The 12,055-nt window shown below is 45.8% G+C and overlaps 1 protein-coding gene across 1 annotated transcript in view; it reads left to right on the forward strand.

The window, feature by feature from the left end:
- The window catches only part of SLC16A12 (solute carrier family 16 member 12), a 1,078,196-nt gene that overhangs the window by 1,045,232 nt on the left and 20,909 nt on the right, over positions 1-12,055 (forward strand). The gene's annotated exons all lie outside the window — the stretch shown is intronic.

Genomic DNA, 12,055 nt, shown 5'->3' on the forward strand with positions numbered 1-12,055 from the left:
CAGAAGAACATCAGTCAAACGTGGAATTTGTTGTGCTTTAATTTTAATTACTAGTAGTGTTAGTACACTCAGTAAGAGTAAGAATAGCAAGGAACTAAAATTCAAATGTAGTGGAAGTGGAACTTGTTTGTCTTTAATTTGTGCATCATGTCGGATGAATGCAGCATCAGTGACCTGCAGCAAATAGCAATGGGGATAAAAACAGTAAGCCAACAGGAACAATGGAAAGACACACAGGCCTATGTGGCAAAAACAAAACAGCACACTACTACTACCACCACCACGGCCCCCAGCCACATGGTCACTCATCTCACCTAACAAGCCTCTGCGGGTCTTATGAAGCCGCCTTCGTGATCTGTGGCCCCCACGGCTTACCGCACTCGCTTGGGTCATCCGACCGGTCCCTTCTTTGTGAGGGAGCCTGGTGTAATCATTAGACCATTTATATTAATCTTACATTTTGTCCCATCTCACAAAGGGGTGCCAGATGTTTGTTGGCTTATCTTCTGCGCCCTCGTAGTCTAAACAAGCCATGGAGAATGAGGCTTTGAGCCATTCTTCCCTTTGTGGGGGTAGGGCATCCTTCCACCTCTTGCAAACTTCCCTTCTGGCCAACAATATAAGATAAATTAATAGGCCTCTGTCCTTTTGAGAAAGAGTGTGGCTGAGACAGCCATCATCTCCAAAAAAAACTAAAGACAAATTGATATCTATGACGGTGTTGAAAATATCTTGAATGTTGTCACCTACCTTAGTCCAAAATGTATCAAGTGCTGGACATTCAAAAAAAATATGTAAGTCATTTGCAAGGGGTAGTGAACATCTGGGGCATTTAGGGTCTGGTTCTGGGGCTAACTTGGCAATTTTTGCAGGAGTATAGTAAAGCCTGTTGACGAAGAAATGTTATTTTTTTAAAAACAAGCGGGCTTGACATATTTGTACAAGATCTTTAAAGAGGGCTCATACAGGGACTCTATTGATGGCCCAAGGGGGGTTTCCCGCCATACTGCAGCTAAAGGGGGGGTTTCACGGTCCTCAATTTCCAACAAGCTGTTGTACCATATAGAGATTTCCTTCTTGATTGGGAGGATAGATTGCAACATCTCTTCGATCTCTCTATTCCCCCTAACCTCCCTCTTTTCTGCATTGTACCATGATACTAGCTGTAGATGTTTAAATCTAGAAAACCCTGGCCCAATCTTTTCCCTCAAATACTCCCATGGATGTAGCCCCCCGAAGTCTGCAAGTTCTGCCCAGATGGTGAAGCCTGCTCTCCTTATGGGCTGCGCCAAGCTATCCCTTAGGCAGTCTGGTGTTCCCGGTATATCCCAGATAGAGGCACTGTCTGAATAGTATCCCATGCCCCAACTGCATCTGAGCAAATACCATAACTCCAAGGCCGCCCTCAAAACCTTCAGGCGTACCCGCTTGAAAAATTGTGGTGATCCAAACCTATATAAAAAGGCCTCACCGTCGCCTTCTCCCTCTACTCTTGCCATTTCTCCCAGCAGCCTGCCCCAAGCTGACTACCCTGGTTTAACAAGTAGCATCCGTATGCTTTTAAACTGAAATGCAGCAGCGTATAGCCTCACATCTGGAAGAGCGAGCCCTCCTTTCTTTAGCTGCGTCTAAGTAATTTCCATGTCAGACGAACCCCTTTGTCCCCCCAGATGAAACTCCCAATCTTACTCTGTATCTTACTTAAAGTTTTTTTCGAGAATGTTAATGGTATAGATGAAAAAAGATAGGACAGCTTGGGGAGAATGACCATCTTTACCAAGTTGGTTTTTCCGTAAATGGTTAGTCTGAGGTTCCTCCATCTGCTAAAGAGACCGTCTATTTTCCTTAATGACCCTATTAAGGTTAAGCTCAGGTATCCTCTCCAGGTCCTTTACTATGTAGATCCCTAGATATCTCAGCTCAGCACTGTCTCTCCCTGACCACTCCAGATTCCAGCACATCACCTCTGTCTTTGTTTTATTGACTAGATATCCAGATAGGGACCCAAACTCGCACATAAGATCCTCCAACCTAGGAATCACTACCTCAGGGTCACTTGTATACAGTATTAGGTCATCCACATAGAGAGCTATTTTGGAACTATATTGTTCAGATCTAAAAGAATAGATTGAATCATCCAGTCTCAACGCCTGTGCCAGTGGTTCAATATATATATTAAATAGAAGTGGCAAGTTCGGACACCCCTGCCTGGTTCCTCTCTGGATGTTAAAGCTCGGCGTGAGCAGCCCGTTTAGCAGGATTCGGGCAAAAGCACCCTGGTAGCAGTTCTGCAGGGTTCGAATGAAGATGGACCCAAACTCCATTGCCTTCAGAACCTCCCAAAGGTACACCCAGCAGACTCTATCAAACGCCTTGGCCGCGTCCAAAGTGACAACGACCAAGGGTTCAGTCCTCTGAATGGCTAGATCTATGTTGCCAATTAAAAGCTGTGTCTGCTCCTGAATGTGTCTCCCTACGCAAACCCTTTGTGGTCGGGATGTATTAACCTAGGGATCAGTTTTGCCAATCTCCCTGCCAAAAGGCCCATAAAGATCTTATAATTGGTGTTCAGCAGGGAGATTGGACTGTAGGAGTCCGCCTTTTTCGGGTCCTTGCCAGTTTTTAAGATCAGCACTATTGTTGCCTCCTTCCAGGTCTTAGGCACCTTCACAGTTAAGCTATAGACAGAGTTAAAAGTGACCCCCAAAGCATTTATCAACTCCTCATTTAGGAGTTTATAAATTTCGCTTGAGAGTGAGTCTGAGCCTGCGGCTTTTTTATTCTTTGATTTTTTAATCTGGTCTGCTCTCTCCTCTAGCGTGAAGGGAGCATCTAGTTTGTTTTTACTTTCTTCTGAGAGCGAGGGGAGATGTTTATTCCTATGAAATACCTGTATGGCACTCGGTAGAGGCGCCAAGGCCTCTCTATATAGTTCCGAGAAGATGGAAAGAAGGCAGGTCTGCATGTCCTCGATCTTGTTTGAGGTTTCTCCGCTAGCGTTGATGGTAAGTTCTTTTATGTTGTTTCTAGCGCGATCGGTTCTCGCTTTCCAAGCCAGGAGGGCGCCAGCCTTCTCCACATATTCAAAGTTCTGCATCATCCTTGAGTTCCACTGTGCCCTACATTTGGCTTCTAACTTCCCTCTATATTCTGATCTTGCTTCTTCCAAATTCTTGAGGACCTGTTTAAATGGCTCCGATGGCTCCGATCTCCTACTGCTTAAACTTTCTCTTTCTTTCTCCAGGTTAGTAATCCTCCTCTCAACACCCTGTAGCGCCTCAGCTTCGACCTTGTTCTTATAGCTAATTATTCCATGCAGTTTCCCCCTTAGCCAGGCCTTATATGCATCCCATACTATGTCTGGAGTTGTAGAGCCATTATTCAAAGAAAAAAAATCCAGGGAGGAAGCTTTTATTGCTTCAGCCACCTTGGGATCTAAGAGCTTCGCCCGTTAAGGGTCCACCTCAATGACTGCCACTGTACCTCTTTACTCTGATATACAAATTGTATGGGTGCGTGGTCAGAGAGAAGACTCTGGAGAACTAATACCTCCCCTAGGTTAGCCATTTACATTCTGTCTAAAAATACATAATCTATCCTAGAGGAGTGACCGTGCTTCTTACTATAAAATGTGAAGCCCTGCTCATCCCCTTTTTGAGCTCTCCATAAATCTATTAGGTCCATATCATGGATCATATTTAGTAGTGCCCGACGTTTCTTAACTGCCCCAACGTAATGACTCAGGTTGGATCTGTCTTTCAATGGGTCTAGCAGGACATTGAAATCCCCCCCGATGACATAGGGTGGAGGTTCCAACATCAATACCGACTGTAGTTTATAAATATAGGTTGGATCGTCCACATTGGGGCCGTGAAGGGAGGCACAGGTTAAATCAAAATTTTCAAATGCCAATTGGACTACCAACCACCTACCCGTGGAATCTGATTGTGTTTTTTTATGGTGCAGGGAGTACCGTGTTTAATTAAAATAGCCACCCCTCTACTCTGGAGTGTCTGGTACGAAACGCTAAAGCTCTTAACCCAGGGAACCTTGGAAAAGATTACACTGCTTTCTTCGTAGCTCAAGTGTGTTTCTTGCAGCATGCATATTTGTGCAGTTGAAAGTTCTAGGTGTTTACGGATTAGCCTCTGTCTCCTGGGGCACCTCAACCCATTCACATTCCAGGAGGCAAAGATGGTCTTCCTTTCCCTCACGTCCGTGCCACCCATAGCCCCCCTATTCTATCTGAAGGGATTAAGACTTCTTTATGGCAGAAAAGGTTATACATAAGGTTGAGATGAGGATGAATTTTTTTTTCTTTTATCCCACTGCTTCCCAGCCTTGTGCCCCACAAGCCCCCCACCCCTGTCCCCCGTGCCCCCTTACCCCCTTTACCCATAAGGAACTCTCCCTTCTAATAGGCAAAAGCCTATTTAGTCCCCCCTCCCCCTATGACATAATGTTAACATATTATAATTTCAAACCAGATTCCTGCTATGAGCTTGTCAAAATGTGAAAAAACCCACCTAGCTCTGCTTTCCTCCCTGCCCATCTCTGATCTTAAGTATGAGAGCATCTGCCTCGTCGCCCGTTTTGATTTGGTACATATGGTTGTTCCATATCACCCTTAGCAATGCTGGAAATTTCAACTGAGCTTTGGCCCCTATACTGTTCAGCTCCTCCAGCCTTTTCCCCAACTCCTACTGTCTCGTTGCAGTTATATGTGAGATATCTGATCTTATTTGAAAGGAGAAAGGGTTAGAGCTATTGAAGTGTATGGAGCCAGCTTTCAAGGCAGAAAACAAAATCTGCTCCTTAATAGAGTATGTCAAAAAATTCACCAGGATCTTCCTAGGCTTCTGCTTTGCAGGGTTTCTTCTAAAGGGGTCATAATGCCCCCGCTGGATATTATGCAGTAGGTCAATCTCTGGCGAGTCCTTTAACACAGTTCCTTTCAATAGTGATATCACAAATCCCTTGATATCGCCCCCCTCCAGGGCTTCAGGAACATTCAGGAGTCTCAAGTTATTCCGGCGCGAGTGGTTTTCTAGGCACTCGAGATCCTCTTTTAGCTCTTTGTTCTGGGCTGACAGCTTAACCACCTCTTCGCTGGTGGTGCTTAAGGGCCTTGAGGAACATGGCGGCTGCCAGCTAAACGGCCGGGGCTCTTCTCCCCCCTATGGTTTAAGAAATTCCTTCCGATATGCTTTCTACAGCTTATAGCTTATAACCCCCCCCCCCGTCTCTGAGTCTCTGAGTTACCTTAATGTTTAGATATGCTCCCGGAGCCCGTTCGGTGTTTGTTGGTCCCCCGGCTGGTTCTCGGAGCGGGACAGGAGAGGAGCGCGGAAAAGCGCGGAGCTCAAAGTGGACGGTGCCTGCAGGAGTTGGCGCTGGCTTTGGGAGGAGGCAGCCTGGAGACGGAAGAGGTGAGATTTGGCCCTGCTTCTGTTCCGGGTTACTGTGGACAGAGCCAGTGGAGGCAGAATTGAGGGCAAAGAGCTGGTCAGAGGAGCTGCTTCCAAAGAAGAAGAAAACAGAAGTTTGTTTGAGGCAAGCGGCAAGGCATTTAAGGTAGGAGGTCAGCAACTCTCTTTTTCCCCGTCACGGGACAACAATAAAGATACCTCCCATGTGAATTTCGGGACAGGAACTCGGCTGTGTAGTGACAGGTATGTTTTTCCCTATAGATCAAAACTGCCACAAGGTGAAGAGGCAAAGTACATTAGCGCTCCAATTGAATGTATGGAAGCGGAAGGAGTGTTTGGTGGAGGTGCAGATGTAGGCAGTGCCGGCAGACCTAGGTGCCCTGGAGAAAAAGAAAAAAGCTCTGACCTAACTAAATTTAATAGGTACGCACTACGAGCCAGGGCAGTGTTTGACTCGGCTAAAGGGAAACCTGCCTTCCCCTCACGCGTCTCACCCCCAGTGTCCGAAGTTAAGGTGCGCGCAAAAAATGGCAAAGCTAAGTCGAATACCTCTGAGGAATATCTGTCTGTCAAAAGTTTAAGGGGTAAGGGTAAAAGTAAGAGCGCTAAAGGCGCTGCCCCTAACATTAAAGTAACCCCTTCTCTTAAAACCTTCTATAAAGTAATGTCTACTACTTCTACCATTACCTGTTCTCCTCAGCCAATTTTGTCTTCCCACCCTATCCACTCTCCCCCCGGAGCTGTGATGGAGAATGCTACAGGGATATCATTAAAGGAGGGGCCATCTGGGCCAGCCATGAACCCTGTTATACAGGGGAATTCAGGCAAACCATCAGACCTGGTGGAGGCGGTGGACACAGTGCACCCAGGAGTGAGCTTGTCAAACAGGTACTCAGTACTTGGGGGGAAGGATCAGGAGAACCTCCAACAGCTAGCGTAGAATTAACGGAAAGTATTGACTCTTTATGCGTATCGCAGCCAGAGCAAGTACACATTGCATACAATCCCGCGCCATCCAAAGAAGTAGATATGGAGGCCGCCATGGATAAATCAGACGCAACCTCACGTTCTTTGGCTGACATACTGCTAACTATGAGGGACGAAATTACCAGTAGATTCACGGTATCTGAAGCCAACCAAGCTGAAATGACTCACAGATTTTTAACTTCGGAGGCCAATCAGGCAGCCATCCAGGCATCTTGTGAAGTCTTAGCAAAGAGATTGGATGACGTCACCCAATCGAGACAGAAATTCCTAAAAGCCACAAGGTCACTCTTCACAGGCACAAGGGTAAAGCCCAGAAAACAATGAACTCAAGCAGGCCTATATCCCTATATGGCCTGACAAAGGAGGATGCCTGTTACACATCACAGCTTTAATGCAAAAAAGAAAATCTGCATGGCTAAAAAGGTTGGTAAGTTACACAACAACAACACATACAACAAAGGCATTTATTAACACACATCCGAAAGGTAACTACACCCCAAAAACCACATTTGGGAATTCAATCCAATGTTATCCATGCCCTAAATGATGTTTAAATTCAACAGACAACATAGAAACAGCTACATCAAGCACCCCCAATGACTACATCTGGGAGTCTAGGCCTACTGGCAGAATAGGCCACAAGTTTGGATTACTCCATGCTCTAAAAACTACAACCAAATGACAACCTGAGGATTTTTGTTTAGAAAAATGAGCAAGATCATCATTTTGAAGAAGTTTTTATGCAGCTCGAGACATAGTGCCCGCGAGATTGCAAATTCGGCGTGTTCGGCAGCGCGAACTGCACAAAAAGTCGTTAACGCGTGTGCGAACACATAGAGTGAGCGCGCGAAGAAGACAAAAAATGTACGTTTGCATTGTCGCGCTGTGCAAAGTTACCAAAACTACGCGAGTTGAACTCCTAGGGTTTACTACTGGCAGAAAAGCCATATTTGTTTAACACACATCCAAAAACTGAGATTCCACCCCAAAAAACCACATTTTTCAAATCAATCCAAAGCCATCCATGCCATACATGATGTTAAAATTCAACTGACAACACAAAAATAGTTGTTTAACTTTCATGCACACTTCAATGATGACTGATGAAGAGTACCTCTGGGCCTACTGGCAGAGTAGGTCACAAGCTTGGAGACCTATGGCAAAAGCACAGTGGCTGGTCCCACAAAATGGCTGCCACCACATGGCCAGGCGCTCACAAAAAAAAGAAAAGGAATAAAAGACAGACAATGCAGGCCTATGGTAAAGGCACAATGCATGGCTTCACCAAATGGCAACCACCCACATGGTCAGCCCACCAACAAGAAAGTACGTACAATGAACTCAAGCAGGCCTATATCCCTATATGGCTATACAAAGGAGGATGCCTGTTACACATCACAGCTTTAATGCAAAAAAGAAAATCGGCATGGCTAAAAAGGTTGGAAAGTTACACAACAACAACACATACACCAAAGGCATTTATTAACACACATCCAAAAAGTTAACTACACCCCAAAAACCACATTGGGGAACTCAATGCAATGCCATCCATGCCCTTAATGATGTTTAAATTCAACAGACAACATAGAAACAGCCACATCAAGCACCCCCGAATGTTACCTCTGGGAGTCTAGGCCTACTGGCAGAATAGGCCACAAGTTGGGAGGCCTATGGCAAAAGTACAGTGGAAGGTCACACAAAATTGATGCCACCGCATGGCCTGGCCACCCACAACAACATGAAAAGAAAGAGAAGACAGACAATGCATGCCTTTGGTAAAAGCACAATGCTTGGCTTCACAAAATGGCCGCCACCCACATGGTAAGCCCACCCAAACCAACAAAGTACATACAAAGGACAGGAACAGGAAGTCTCTGGGGAACTTCCTTCCTCTTTTAAAAAAAATGTGAAAACAGAAAAATTACTCCATGCTCCAAAAACTACAACCAAATGACCACCTGAGGAGTTTTTTTTAGCAAAATTAACAAAATCATAATTTTTTAGAAGGTTTTATGCAACTCGAGATATATTACTCACAAGATTGCTAATTCGGCGTGTTCGGCAGCGCAAACTGTACAAAAAGTCGTTATCATGTGCGCGAGCACGCAGATTGAGCGAGCGAAAAAGACAAAAACTCTAAGGTTGCGTTGTCGCACTGTGCAAAGTTACCAAAACTGCGTGAGCTAAAGTCCTAGGGTTACCTACTGCCAGAAAAAGCCCTATTATTTAACACACACTCAAAAACTGAAATTCCACCCCAAAAACGACATTTTGCAAATCAATCCAAAGTCATCCATGCAATATATGATGATTACAAAAAAAAAACACCACAAAAACAGTTGTCTAACTTTCATGAAAGTACATACAATGAACTCAAGCAGACCTACACTAACTATATGAACTGCTAGGGTTACCTATTGGCTGAAAAGCCAATATTTTATTAACACACACCCAAAAACTGAAATTCCACTCCAAAAAACACAGTTTGCAATTGAATCCAATGCCATCCATGATGTTTAAAAACTTGAAATTCAACAGACACCACAGAAACATGGTTGGACCCATGGGTACCTCTGGGCCTACTGGATGAAATTTCAAAGAAATACAACTCAGCCCCTCAAGAAAGTACAGGCCTCCCACAACAATATTTTTAACAAGGATTGAAAAGCCCAGAAAACTGTAGGTAAAAAATAGCCCAAATTAAACAAACATGTACACCAATTCTCCAACTTACTTATAAAATAAAATTTCAGATCGAAAAGTCCTCAATAAATCCAATCCAATGATATGATGCAGCAGTCATACACAAAAAGTGATCCTTCCAGCTCCAAATCCAAATCAAAGTGAACAGCACATGGACAAAGCACTGGGAGGAGCTGCTGGACAGGAACAGGAAGTTGGATACTCAGGGGCACTTCCTGCCTCTTGTAAAAAAGAGTAGAAAAAAACTCGGACTCCTTGCACAAAAGACTACAGCCAAATCACAGTCTGAGGGGTTTTTCTGAGCAAAATGATAAATTTCGAGAAGGTTTTATCGTGCTCAAGAGATATTCTGTACCAGATTGTCGTTCCTGCGTGTTCGGGAACGCGATCTTACCAACACTGCGCCAGAAGGAAGATAGCGCTTCCGAATGACGTGTTTGCGCATCCAAATGACGTGATTGCGTTCGCACAGTCTCGCGGGATTGTGCGGCCAGATTCCAAACCTCGTGGCACACGCGACCAGGAGAGAAAATCGAGTCGGGAAACGCAGAACCACGGTAAGTTGTTACAGCGCACGCGAGAACACATATTGAGTGTGCAAGGAAGAAAAAAAATACGCTACGCTGTGGATTACGAAGTATTTGACAACTTCGCGTTCACTGTGAAACGCAAACTTGCCGAAACTTCGCACACTCCATGAGTGGAGCGTAGTTCACCACCCAGGGTTAGTTAAAGACAACCTGTATTGAAAGCTATCCTAGTGGTAGCTATGGAGAGCAACCTTCAGCCTAAGACTCAAAGGAATGTAAAGCAGCTTGTTTTAGAAAATCAGAACTTCCTGAATGACCAAATGATAGGAGAACCACACAAGGGATATATCAAATATATGTATATATTACTAAACACTCTCTATTAACCCTTTTATGAGATTAGAGAACATAGCACACAATATTAAATCACTAGAACAACAGAAACTAGCACAATACACAATGAGCTCCAGTGGGAGACCAAACCATATAGTAAGAAAGTGGTATAACAACCACGCCCTGACTACACACAGTGCCTAGAGCACGTAGAATCGCTGGGACCCCAAGGAACCACCCAAGGTAGTGACACAGGGGACCCACGGAGGACGGGTGCAGTGTGAGAACACAGGAGCGAGCTCCATACAACTCTACGGGAATGTCGCGGTTGGAATTTTAAAGATTAAGGGCACTTCGGAGAGGACTTTGAGCAAACCCTTTCACATATAGAAGGTTCTAAGGCCCGACCCTTGGGACTACTGGAGTACTTGTGTTACCTAATCCAGGAAAGCCGCGTGCATAGGTGTCAAGTGATGTCGGGAATCTTTGTTGTTTTCAACGGCGTGATGCTGAACATTGCTGCTGCTGGGAAGATGAAAAGTGTCCGGTGGAATCCAAGCCTGGATTCGAGGTGAAAAGAACCTGAAAGCAGAGGGGACAGAGTCTGGGTCACTTCAGGGTAACCAGGGGCTCGGTAGACGAATGCCCACAAATGTTGGGTGCTTCAGATGAGAAGAGGTGAAGCTTGACTCTGTAGCCACGGGGACCAGAAGACATCGACGATGACAAAGTCCAGAGGTCAACTGTCCCACAAAGGAGGTCAAGTGCTGGGGGGTCAGTGTCCAGATAGAACACCAACAAACCTTGGCAACTGCAACCCATGTGGTTAGAGGAAATCAGCTTCGGTGAGGACCAGCAAGATCCTGGGGACTCTCCAAGCTATGGAGAGTCAGAGCATGTCTGGAGCAATGTGAAAAGCCCACAGAAAGTCAAAGTTACCGTCACAGGGACCCACAGGCCAGCAGACCAGGGATCACGAAGGGCCCTCGAGATGAATCATGAAATCCCAGCCCACGGAACACTCGTGGAGTGTAGGCCGGAAATCTTCAGTGGAAACACTGCTTGGGGTCAGGACTACAAGTAGCCCAAGGCACAGCTTCAGGGGTTTCCGGAAAGCATATGCTGCTGAGAAAGAGCACGGTGCACAGGGGTTCAGGTTGCATGGTCCCCACAAGGGATACGGGCCTCAGATTTGCTGAGAGCCCAGATCACCCTCAGAGACCTAAGGAACCCACCTCCTGTGTTGCAGAAATCTTCGGAGTCCTCAGGAGCTCGGGAGATGCAAACCGGTCAGATGCACTTCAGGTGCCTGCCTTGCAGGGGAGTAACTCCTTTACTCCAAGGGAAATTCTTCAGTCATCCAGCATGATGTAGATCACCGAAGTACTTGGTTTTGGTAGCAGTGTTTAGTCCAGGTAAAATCTAAAGTCCTTTAATCAGGGGTTCCTACTTTATATCTAAGGAAAGGGTGGGACAAACTCTGGGGACCCACCCATGGGAGGGTCAGGACAGAGCGGTGGCTACACACATGTCCTTTGTCCAGTTTCGCGCCAGAGCAGGGCAGGAGCAAATGGCTCCTGCGACCAGTTTGAGCTGGACTATGCACAGGGACACCAAATGTGCCCCCAGTCCAGACATCAAAGCACTCTCAGAGTGCACCCACCCAGCCTCAATACACTAAAGCCTGCCTGGTTACACCTCCCTGTGACAGGAAGCCTAGTGTTAAGCCTTCCCCTGCTCGAGCTTGGCTCAACAGCAGGAGGGCAGACTCGTATCTGTAGCTGGCAGCATCCATTTTGTGATGACCAGGTCGAGAAAGGTGGTACCGGGTGCACCGGTGTGTCACATATGTCCGTTTAGGAGGGTGGAATCATACCTCCCCGCCAGTTAATGGTGGGGAGATATGATCCCAGGATGTTTGACCAAACACAACTTATTTCTAAGCAGCCGTTTTAAAGTTAGCATTTCCGGCGAGGGTATAATGCACTTAAAAGTATATGGTTGGCTGCATCACAAATAACCCCGGAAAAAAGGCTGCAGAGGGGCTCTGCTCATGCATGTGCAGTCTCTCAC

Source organism: Lissotriton helveticus, chromosome 5_1, assembly GCF_964261635.1.
Source record: "Lissotriton helveticus chromosome 5_1, aLisHel1.1, whole genome shotgun sequence".
Lineage (NCBI taxonomy): Eukaryota > Metazoa > Chordata > Amphibia > Caudata > Salamandridae > Lissotriton > Lissotriton helveticus.